Genomic DNA, 13,019 nt, shown 5'->3' with positions numbered 1-13,019 from the left:
CATCATGGCTCATATGCATTCACAAAATGTCCACAGAGTGCTCGTTTATTGAACTTGACCTTATTTCTTTGCTGTATTTCTTTTACATGTTTGCCGTGTGCATAGCCACATTATCTAACTCTCCTTTATGATGAGTCACAGGCCCAACCTTAGGCAACAGAGCCCAGGAAAAGGGGGGAGAGATGTGATTTGAATTCAGCAGCAGTCAGGAGGAGATGGAGGGAAAAGGGCAGTTTATTTTAAGATGCCTCTGTACCACTGGGTAGATTTGTCAGAAATAATTTGGAGATGCTTCAGTGGAACCTGAAAATAAGAATATATGCATATATATGCACGTATCTTGTGTGTGTGGTGTGTGTTTGCATAAACTTGGGAGGCCAATTGATTTTAAACTATGCAGCTTTTCTAAAGTGTAAAATAAGTGTATAATATATAACAGTTGAGTTGCTGAAGTAAACCCACTGACACTGGGCACAATGTAAATATGATGTTACGTGATTATGATGAATTAGTGTAGTACATGTTCTAGCAACTATTCAAAAGGCTTTAGCCACTTTCTATTGAAAAATAGTTGCAGTAGTAGTTCTGTGGCTCTAGTACAGTTTCCAACAGAGATGCACAGACCAATGGGCTGATGACCAGAAAATGATGAGTTTTAGTGTGATCAGGTATAATCAGTGACATGCTAATCACTGAAGATGACTAATGAACTCATTAATATTAAACTTCTTGTTCATTTCAACAGGTTGTGGTGCCAAACATCATAGCAGTACCAAAACCTCCACCAAAATCAGCACATTTCCTACATTTAGAACTATAACCTTTCAACAAAAGTACTGTATTGTACTTGCCAAGTGTGTTACTTTACTTGTTGTTTTACTTGAACCTCAAACAAACACACGTCAACTTTACTCTTCCTCAACAAACACATGTCCGCACCTGCTGTCAGTTCAAACCATAATCTCTCTTCTTATGTCTTTTCTCTGCATGACAGGAACAAATTCAGCCAAACTAGAGCATATCGTCCAATCTCCACAGCCTTGCAGGCCACTTTAGTTGCACTTCTTTAGGGCTGAAGAAGGAAAAGCAAAAAAAAAAGTGGCTACACAGCGGAGTAAGTGGAGCGAGCAGCCGGCTCTGTGTAGGAGTCTGATGAGCACTGGCGTGTCGTCGACGCCGCTACCTTAGCCTTCCTGTGAACCCTGTTTAAAATGAGTGGAACTGGCACCTTCTTCCCTCTGTTCTAACACCCCCACTCACCATGAAAGTGTCTTAATACTCTGACTTTATACAACTCCTCAACTACCTGTCAAACTACTCTCTAATTCTACAATTGGTTGAGAGGATGTTAGCAGTGGGAAACAGAAGGGCTCTTTAACAAGAGAGCTGAACCCATAGTGCTCGTTTTGATATGTATAACGGCCTTGTACTTTATATTGCATTCTCTGATGCAATCAGCTAAAAAGCCAGGCAGTCATGACTGTCATGACTTTAACGTGTCAGCTGCATGATGATGCTTCATTTATTCAATTTTCAAAACCAGTTGTGTTTTGCACATATGGTAACAAGAGCTGGCTCCACTGGTTCTTCCACATAAAAAGAAGGCCCAGCAGTGTTTTATACTGTTTAAAGAGATTAGTTTAACTAATGAAAATTCTGTGCCATTTGTTGTAAAGTCATATATCACTCAATGTCGCACTGGGTTACCTCTGAATGGGGAAAAGGTTTGTGGCTTTCAGGTTTTAATAGCGCCCCGAGACTATTAAATCTCCTCCTTCGACATTACAGTGACCTGTAAAGTGAAGTCCATATGGGCTTTAGCAGCCAATACACAGGAGGCTTGATCCATCCCATGATGTTTAACCAAAAACCATGAGCATGTTACAGTACATGTGCAGCGGAGGACGATACTGGACAGAGACCTGCATGACGTTCCTGATGCAGCTGTCTGGGTGAGGTGATACGCCAGAGACGACTGAACTGTGGAATTTACTGAGACACGGATCAATAAAATCATAAGATTAAACAAAAACCGACTGTAAACTGGCAACAACCATAATGATGATGATACAGTGAAGTTTATCTCTGGTTCACTTAGACTAAGTTTTATGTTTTCAAGTCAAAAAATATAATTTTTACATGGAGACTACCTGTGTGACAAGTCTGGATTACTTGTGAATATTTTGCAAAATATAAAATACTAGAAGATTAATGGCACAAAGTCACTAAATTGCTTGTACCTGCCAGATGAGAATGAATGTGTTCCTGGGATCTTAGATTAGACTCATTGTGACGAAGCTAAAAACAGACCTCTGGCTTTTTCATTTTAATCTTTGCAAATTACATTTTCCAAGATGGTTTCTCTGTGTTGTACGATGCCCTTTATTTAAATCACTTTGATTTTTGTTACCTTAACCCATGCTGCTGTCCTCAGATACCACCATCAGTCAGTCAGTCAGTCAGTCCGTCTCGCAGAAGGCAGGAAAACAAATGGTATGATTCATGTTTTAATGCTTCCTGCCAGATAAGGATGAGCTCAGAGCACATTAATCAAAAAAGCAGAGGCCCTGCAACAATAAATTCAGTCACTGCTGCACTTTTCCATGATCACAAAAATGTCACAGCGGTCAGCAAATTGGATGAGATGGCAATGGCAGAGAGGGAGATAGTCAGAAATGCTGCATATCTGACTCTTAACTGATGGCTGTTCGAAGCCATTTTGTCTGGACTCGCCGCCTTTTTATTTATTTATTTATTTATACTTAATCTGTCCTTATATAAGATATGGAATCATCTGGGCCACGAGGATGAAAGCCCAGACAGAGAAAAGACTGCACAGACACAGAGGCAGACCATTTTTTGAAATGGTGGCAGTTCCTTTCGCTTTTTTTTTTCTTTTTTCCTCTCTTCCCTGGTATTCTCCACACGCACTCAACAAACACATCCAACCACCCAGAGGTGCTCTTCCCGCTGCTCTCGGGCAATCTGTTTGCATGACATAATACTATACCCTCAGATACAAAGAGGCAGCAGGAAGATAGAGGAACTGCGGGCGTTACAAATAACATTTATTGTCTCATATGCATAGAACATTTAAATAAACACCAGTTTTGCTCCCAGGACTGTGAATGTAAATGTGTATATGGTCTCCCATGTGCTGCTGATGTTTTTGTTATTTCTGCCTGGTTGAGCAGTGTTTACCCTCTGGATGACATTGAGAGCTGCTGCTGCTGGTGCTGCTGGTGCTGGTGAAGCTGGTGGTGTTTCAATGTGAGTAATGAAATAAAACGTTAATTCAACTCTTCCTCAGTGCTCACCCCAGGTCAGTGATCTCCTGGGGCACCAGCTGCTGCACCTAGGCTGCAAACCATCCATCCAGCAGGAGGACGAGGAGGAGAAGGAGGGAACGAACGAGAGGAGCAGATAGAGGGTGAGACGCGTACACAGTAGACACCGAGAGAGGCCGTAATGAGGAAAGGAAGGGGCCAGAGGGCAAGGTCGACTGTACGAGAATGCGATATGGATATTTATCATATGCCAGGGACAGCAGTGTTAAAGCATGCTCTTTGTGCTATTCACAAAGGACTGAGATCACTATTCTACCACAGTTCTCAGCTACATGACATTTTAGAGCCAAAATGATCAATTAACTCACTTCACCTGGGACAGAACAACAACCAGCGACTATTTTATTGATCAATTGGCCATTTAAGCCATTTCTCAGGGAAGGTAACCTGAATACCTTTGGGTGATGGACCACTGGTTAAAGAAAGTAAGCAAACTGAAACAGGTCATTATAAAAATACACACACATCAGAGTGTGTCAGGCGAAGTCCGACACAACAAGATGAAGGAAAAATGTGTCTGAAAAGGTTCCCGTGTGGACGAGTGATCAACGTTTCAAAGTCAAAGTCTCTTATCTGCTCTTTAGAAGACGTTTGTAGGAGCAAAACAGGAACAAACAGTTTCTTATGTGTATGGAATTTCAAAAAGTTGTAAAGTAGCACAGCTCATTTGTAACCAGAGCCGGTAGAGCAGGTCTAGATTGAACATTTATGAGGGGAGATCCAACAACAAACAAATATTTTTTCACCTCCGTCCTCCGGCAGATGAAACATTCTTTTGGTTCTGTATAGATGTCAAATAATTGGAAATCTGCACAAGTTGCAAGTGCATTGTTTATCACTGTCTGTGTGCACTTGACCACATATTTGTCATGGCCCAAAAATGATCGATTAGCCTTGACTGCTAATAACATTAGGTTCCATAATGTTAAGTAGAAGGAGTCCTTAATTTTGCAGTGACTACAGCCATTTTTTTAGCTATATCTTAGAAAAAAAGTCTAATATAGTCTCTTAAATTTCCACAAGTCATTCAATTGTGCAATTTCCTGGTGTTACATTTGGAACTGTGGGTGGTTATTTGTCCTTCCTCGCCACCACTGGATTTTTGTCACATTTATGTGACTCATAGAAGCTTTTTTCAACCCATCAAATTTCACTTGTTAGATGCCAAGGCCTGCCAGAATTTTTTGTGCAGTTCCAATCATGTTGAGAAACACACACTTTTCTTTTGTTGCTGCACAGCTTATGAAGAAACTGGTAGCGCTTGGTTAGATGCAATGGATCTCTCTGATAATGCAAACACAGCAGAAATGCAGCGAGAATGAGATTGCATCCAAGCCTGAATGGAGATCACGATCTTAACACTATTAATCGTGAAGCCTTTCCATACAACCGAAGTATACAACCAATAAGGCGCATTCACATGGGCTCTGGGTTATGAATGCATATGAGCAGCGAAATATTAACATCATCAAACATACACAGCCCATCAAGTGTTTGTTCTGGGGTAAAGCTGTCACCACTCCAGAACCATTTAAATGGAGAGTGCTGGCAGTTCTGTACCCAACCCCCCTTCGCCATCACTCGATCTCTCATCTGGCCACGAGTGATGAAAGCAGTAATCTAATCTAATCAAAAGAGCCACACACAAACCCTCTGGATATCTCACTTCATGGATTAAACAGAGCAAAGTGGGAAAAGGATGAAAAATAAAGTGAGTCAGATTAGAAATGATCACTTGAAAGCCTTCTGAGTGATGGAAGAAGGAGGGGAGAAAAAAAAAACAAGCACAAAATAGTCAGGAAGCTTCCTATTCTGGGGGAGTGACGCAGCTTGGTCCGCCACCCCCAGCAGTGGTGAAAGCTCGCCTTTGAAGTTGAAAAACGAAGCCTGGAACGTAATCCTGTAAAATATAGTTCTAAATAAAGCTGCATCAAAATTTCATTAGCTCGCGGCCATGGCCTGCGAGGCTCACTTTCACTAGTAGGTTCTCTAGGTGACATTCAACCTCTGTACATTGATCCGATATGTGAGGCAATACATTTTGGCAAATTAAGGCTCCTGAGGATACGTAGACTGCAGTTACAAGCCCCCAACGAGCTCTTATTAAGGTACACGGGTTCAGCTGCAGCCGACTAAATGAGCACGATGGTGCATCACTTTAAGCAGCAACATGCACCAATTCCCACATTAATATAACAATTATTAGCCTGTGTTTTAAATAGTAAGTCACGTGTGTGTGCATGTGCATGTGTGTTTGTGTGTGCGCATTCTAGCCCTGCTCCTAATTCTGCTCCTGGGGCGTAGAGTGTTTTGCTGCTGTCGTGCAGCTGTCAAACACAGAAAGGTCACAGCAACAACAGGAGAAAAAAGCAAGACACGTGTGACCAGTGAAGGTTTTCACAGCCTCGGGCTCCACTTCCTGAAACTGAGGAGATGGGAGGGTGGGAAAACTAACATCATCTGCTTTAGAGAGAAAACATGTATTTTATATCCCTAATAACAACTGTGACCTTTTGTACTGTTTTGTAGTGTTGACGTTGTGGCGCTTCACACACACACACACACACACACACACACAAATCCCCCCCCAAACCATGGACTGGATGTAGTGAACAGCCCCTGATGATGATAAATGTTGTGTAACACGGTTGTTAAGACTGAAAACATTATTTATCCTGGTAAAACATTAACACATGCCCTGCATTTGCTACTGACAAGACACCCCAACTTTAAAAGCTGACAGCAAGAAACAACAACAACATCATCTATTGAACAGAACACTTAGCCTACTTGCTGAACCACAGGGACCTGTACCTGACATTTCTGGGCCAGATGGAGCACACTACTAATTTGGTTTCACAGACATGGAAACAACTCGACTCCATTTGTCTCTCAAGTACAGATGGTAATAGATGCTTATGTAGAGTTTAAATCTACCCTAATCAATATGTTTTCATCAATCTAGACCCATGTAAAGGGGCCATTCATAGCTACAACCCTGAAATAGGATCGTCCATATCTGCAACTTCCCTCAGCTGGAAGAAATATCTCAGCGTGTCTTGCTAATTGTTTTGGTTATCTGATTGGAAGCCCCTTCAGTACAACTTGGCAGCTTCCATTTGTCACATGGCCAGAAATGTGACTCCAAATGTTGCTCTGTGTGTTTGCTGGATGTGTAATTATTTTGCTATCATGACTTGTCTTTAGTCTGTTCAGTTCAGACTATGAAGGAAAAAAAAGTTATGCTTGAGAAAAGTTTTATAAAACACAGTTAAAGAGAAGTGAGCTTACAGACCTTTGTTGCCCGCTCCTCGCCTTTGATTGGAGTTAGAGTCTCGAAGCAAAACCACACTACCACTACTATTAGCATGACATCTGGCATTCAAATTGCATTAATGGTAATGTAGACACCCAGATTTTTTTTTTAATGAAAAAAAGCATTGATTTTGTTGCCTTTTCTTAAAACTGTCCATCACCCGATGCTAAATAAATTGCTTCAGATTTTTAAATTGGTGCATCTAAATTTTATTATAGATGGAAATTGGCATGGGTGTTGACATCTATGAAAAGATAGGGGAGTGAAACAAATACTATTGACTATCTTGAATAACCATAACTGCAGCAAAATTAGCCCGACTAAATGCTTTGTCCACATTTTAGGATCTCATCTTTTGAAACATTACTCATGTCTACTCAGATTTAAGAGTCGACTCACACCCCCAACCCACATCTCAGAATAAAACACAAACCATATTGCTGTAGGATATGAAAGTCACGATTTTCAGAAATTACCTAGTGAAACAGGCTGAGGCAAATCCACAGCCTATTTTTCATCAAAGCAGAAAGAACACCAATCAAACCTCTCTCACATTAAAGCAGAAAGTTGCTAGAGTGCACTCAGAACAGACCAAGGCCATGTGTTCCAGACAGACGCAACATACATCTGCTGTTGTCATGGGAGTGCTGTTTATGCCGGTGATGATTAGAGGACTGAGCGCAGCACATGGGGCCAGGATTGTAGTACAAACAACTCACAGTGAGCTTCCTAACAAACAACCTAACAACAAGGCATAACCTTATCCACAAAACAGACTGGGCGACTGAATGACTGACTGATTGACTGACTGAACTGTTCAGCTGGTGCTTTTTTGCATGTTAGAGCACAGCAGGAGTTATCATTTTATCTCTGACCACAGTTTATTGACCGATGCTGCATTTCATCTCCACACCAGAAATCACAAACTCTCTCTAAATATGATGCAAAAATCAATACAGTGGTCGAGCCGAGTCAAATCAACCACCTCTGATAATGAGAGGAGTCGGTTTCATTATGCACAGAAACTGACATGTGCAGCCGGAGTGGACGAGACAATGATGTGGAAGACAATGACTGACATTTGTTATCGCCAATCAATGAAAAGATGATGATACTGAAATGTGCACAGGCCGGCGGTTGCTATGACATTTAGCATGGGCATTTAGCGTTCATGAACACAAACAGTGACACATACAGGATGTTTTCCTCCATATTTATAAATCTTCCTACAGTATGCTTAAAGCATAAGCGATCCGGTCGTTTCGGCTAACTTCCTGTCAGCCGATGGAGTTAGCAGTCCCCGCCCTCGTCCCTACGTCACCACATTCACGCGCATCCTTTGGCTGCACACACAGAGAGGACCGCCCCTTTATGCCGTTCTCTCTCCTCATTGGATAAAGGTTGTAGGATACAAGGAAAGTTTTCTCCTCAGAGCAGAGTGACCGACAGACCCGTGTTTCGGACCAAACACTCTATATAAGTGATTGCTGTCGGAAGATATAACTATTTAAGACTTATATTAACACAAATATTCCGCTTACTTCTGCTTTAAGGCCATGATGAAACTGTAGAATAAACGTGGCCTTTGACATTTGATACGTCTCTCTTCTGTGTGTCAGCGGAGACTAGAGCCATCACTTCTGCAGAGTTTAGCAGTCGTCCGAGTCTATTACTGAGTCTGTCACCCTATACTGTGTCCAGGATCTGCTGCATCGAAGGCTGGCTAATCAAAATGCTGCTGCTGTACTTCTAGACTGTTAAGCAGCAGAGGTACGGACCAACTTATGTTCACAAACACACCCATACGTGCCTATAAGGGTTGTTATGAAGCTTTTCCTGCCAACAAGCCACAGCCAGACTGTTGCAAAACCCCTTCAAGGTCAGCCCAAGGAGAGTCAGTGTGAGGCGTCGGGATGGCAGCCTGTTCATCATGATTGGATCAGCAGGCCTTTGCGGGGGGTTAACACATCCTAGCGTGCACTCTACTCCCCAGACACCATTCTCTTCCCACCGCATACATAAGTAATCAAGTGCAAGGCCCCTTGATGTCGATCAACAGCTCAGAGCTACAGTCAGTCCGATATCCAATTACTCCATATGAAGGTCAGGAGAAGTAGGGGGGGGGCAATGTCGTATGATATTTTGTTAATACGGTAATTACCAACGTGTCATTATGAGCTTAACTACCATGATGAGGATGTGACATATTGATTAGTGTATAGATAATGGCAAAGGTGCAGGTGCATGCATGTCAAGGACAAGCTTGGCATATAATGACAGATTGTGACATGATTATAGAAGTGTTTACTTTCTTTATTGTTTGCACAGTTTGTGATGAGTCATCCGCAGCTACCACACGAAGGCACCTTTCCACAATACATCACTATTATGTGACATCCCACACTCTACTGTATGTTTACCACACACTCTCTCCACATCACAGCAGAACATTTGAAAAAAAAAAAAAAAGCTTTTGGGGAGATTCGGAGAAAACCCCCTCTTATACTCCACCATTTTGCTGCTAATGAGTCCAACTCGCATTGCAGTAATTTCATTACAGCTCCCACTGAAAGCAATTACTGGTCCAGTTGTGACACCTTCACGCCGCCTCTCTAAGATCTCAAGTCTGAGCTGCTGCCAGCATGACAGTTACTTCCTGTTCCTGTCCCGACAGTTTTTCCCAAAACAGCTGGGAGGAACCAATTTTGAAACACGGGTAACAACGGGGACAGAAAACGAATTATTCTTTGTGACAGTCATCCAAACAAACACCTCCACACAGCCAGGGAAAGATAATGCTGAGTGACTCCAACTGGAAGCCTGGGGTCAACCTGAGGCTGTGCAGAATATTACGACGAGAACTGCACAATTTACGTATAAACTGTCAAACAAACATGATCTTGAAACAGAATTTTTAGTATGAAAACACTAGACATGGCTGAAACACGTCCAAAAACTTTATGTGAAATGGTCAGAACCCCTGCTCTGTTTGAAGTGTTGATATCAACAAGACGATATTTCTGCCATAAACCATCTCAATGTAGTTTTACATTTCTCTCACATCGCTCTAGCAATAATATAAGAGGTTGGTGAGCCAGTCAGACGAGAGGTTCTGATCCTGTCTTCTGATTGGCTGACTGCTTTTGAGTGATGGTGGCCTCAGATTTTAGATAAAAGCTCCAAACAAACCAAATCTCGTGTGGTTGAACAGTAGGTCTGAAAAGGCTTGGCTGAATAGGGTGACATCACAAAAGTCCAGACGGCTAGTCCTAAGGCTCAGTTTCTGAATAAAAATCGGTGTGGCCTGAGGTCTTTAATAGTTTCACAAGATAAATACAGAGCCATGATGACTCACCTTATAAATCAAAAACGTCACTCTTTGCTAGGACCATGCAGAAGTTAGGCCATGTAGATTTGGATGGAAATGAGGAGGACAGGTTGATATAAATAGTCACAGTCTAATAGCTGACAACACAGCAACAACATTAGGTCTTGAACTGAATCGTCATCCACCTGATTCCCTACACTGGTTCACAAATCTGGAGCCAGAAGCCATTTCAGAGAAATGACAGAAATACACCGAACAAACCTTGAAACACCTGTGCAAAAGCTGCTATAAAACCGTCTAGAGTCAGGAGTATTAGGGCTATAACCTGCTTATTTACTACAGCATTTGTCACTTTGGATTTTACAGTGGTTATAAACAACCCATAGTGTTTCCCTGTCTTGAAGTGAAAGTGAAAAGGCAAATGTTAATAATGTTAAACAGTCTCTGTGAGGCTGTGAAACTCAATTTGGTTTCAAATTAGGTGGTGTGCATGCCAACATGGTTATACTTCAGATACGTTTCCTTTTATTTTCATTACAAAAGAGGTTTGGGTAACATAGTTGAACAGGGAATTCATTGATATACAATATACACATGTGTATGGAAACTTTTATCATTAGCTATAATTATTTTATTCAAGCTGCCAACATCTGATCAATATCTAAAATTAAATTTTCATGCAAGTTGCCGTACAGACAAAATGGAAAGGCTGCGAGACAGAGAGGTATCCAGGCCCTGGAACAAATTCAATTACATAAACTTAAATTGTCAAGTTAAATTGTTCAGAACAAAAACAAACGGAGGAGTTCACAGACAAACAATCAGGATTAGTGACTGGTTGTTAGGTATGCCCATTTAGCTGTTGGTCGGTTGACTGAATCCGCTGCTGCTGCTGCTGCTGCTTTCCTTCACTCACAGACTGCAGCAGAACACACCCACAGCACAGCTCGGAAAGATTGGTGACAGAGGAGTTACTGTCTGCCCAAAAGTCACGAGAGATGAGAGTATAAAGCACTTTTTAAAAAAAGCCCTCTAAAGTCTCTAAAGGTCATGAAATCTAGTGAGAAAGTCTCCGCTGGTGGTAATACTGGTGGGCTGCAAAATGTAGAAGCAAACCCTGAAGCTAGAAAACTTTTTTTTTTGGCCTCTGCCCTCTGTGAGCATTTCAAAATCAAGTGAGTGGGCACCACACTGAGTCTGGTACACAGTTCTTTTAATACATCCATGAACGACAGCAATGACGAATAAAAATAACCACAATGATGGTCCCCAGCATGGATGAGAGTGACAGTTTACACTGATAATTCTTACTTGTTAGCAGTTGGTCAGAACAAGATAAAACAAAAGAAGTCAGGCACGGACTGAAACTACTTCAGACCAGGAATCACCACCACACAAACCATCAGCCCACTCATTTTACAGGTTAACCACCACTATGTTCATCTAGGAGGAAAGTTTAAAAGATTTGAAGATACAAACTCTTGCCACCGACCAACAAAAACATACAGTATGGATATAAGCATTTTAACTGGGGGCTATAATTGTAACCTACTGCAAAGTCATAGCAGAAACACCCTTAGAGGCTGCTGTACATTATGTCAATAAGACAACAGTATATCCATTCCTCTTATTTTAAGGTTACCAATGGTCATTATCAAAAGGCAGTCAATGCAAACTGCAGTTCAGTGAGGTTGCTGTGATGCACAGGAGGTAAATTCTTGTTGTTGGCTATCTGCCCCTGTCTGCTCCATACCATCAACACACCAGCTGACATGAACATGATGTCCAGGTTGAACCAATAGATTAACAGGAACTAATTATCAGACTCAACCTTAAAGTTGGGGAATGTGAAGTATGTTTAACCAACATCCGAGGAGGATTACTGTTCAGTCATATCATAGCAGGCAGAGAAAGCTACGGGACGTTTACATTAGTATCCCACATCAAAGCTCCTTTTCATAAATGTTCTGATCCAGACTGAAAGAGTCAGATTAACAACGCTCCAGTTGCATTTTAATGTAGACATAAACAATCAAGCTGTGGATAAACTGCAGCTCACGCATTACAGAGAAACTGCTCATATATCAGAGAATGTTTTGCATGCCTCTGCTCCACATTTCATTTCATTCCATTCAAATCAAAGGTACGTCAAGATGACTGAGTGATTAAAGTTTAATGAAAGACTTTTAATTATGTTCCTGCGTTGTACATGAGGGTTGAGATGGCTCGAGGGTACCTCGGAGGAAAAAACTAATATTAAACATCCACAGATAAAGCCACAGCAGCACACGGCAATCTGCGAGAGATACACAGATTTACTCGGCCACTTTATGTTTGGTTCAGCAGTTTAGCGAGAGAAAAATGCTTTGTTTCATATTCAGCAAAAAATGTGAGTGAGCTTTGAATTTCAAGATGGCAGCCTATTACAGTCATTTTGAGCGTATCCGTGTCATCTACTGTGCTGACACAGCTCCCTGAAGATGGAGAGCTGGCTTGGTTTAATCATCTTCTCACCCACAGTACGATGATCGCACACACAAGTGCGAGGAGACAGGTGGCTGGATGCAGCATTGTGACAGCACTCGGTCTCTATCACATCCAAAGACTAGAATAAATGGCTTCTGTGAATATCAGTGTAGGTAAAGAAAAAGAAGGAAGCAATTGATATCTTACCAGTGTAGTGGTCACTTGTTAGTCTAATCACAGCATAGTAAATAGATTCTGCTAAAAATATGAAGGGCTTTCACATCCTCAGAGGCTTAGTAACAACTGGCTTACAGCCAACAAAGACACTATGCACCAGCCACTGACTATATTTCTACAAAAAGTCACTGGATGCCACCAGATGATCACAGTTGTTACACATATCTGACATTTTAAAAACTGGCAGTTTCAAACTAATCATATTAGGATGCTGATGGCAAACTGAGAACACACACACTGAATAATATCAGCGACTGTCCTCATGGAGTCGAGGCCAAAGTCAAAAAGCCACTAAATATGTCACTGTCTGATCATCTTTTGAAAA

The 13,019-nt window shown here is 41.6% G+C and overlaps 1 protein-coding gene across 4 annotated transcripts in view; it reads right to left on the bottom strand.

Moving 5' to 3' along the window:
• oxr1a (oxidation resistance 1a) overlaps positions 1-13,019 on the bottom strand; it is a 148,024-nt gene that overhangs the window by 122,012 nt on the left and 12,993 nt on the right. The gene's annotated exons all lie outside the window — the stretch shown is intronic.

This window comes from Trachurus japonicus, chromosome 16 (genome assembly GCF_045865225.1).
Source record: "Trachurus japonicus isolate A0001 chromosome 16, Traja_1.0".
In the NCBI taxonomy this organism is placed as follows: Eukaryota; Metazoa; Chordata; class Actinopteri; order Carangiformes; family Carangidae; genus Trachurus; species Trachurus japonicus.
This window is presented reverse-complemented; position numbering and strand designations above follow the sequence as displayed.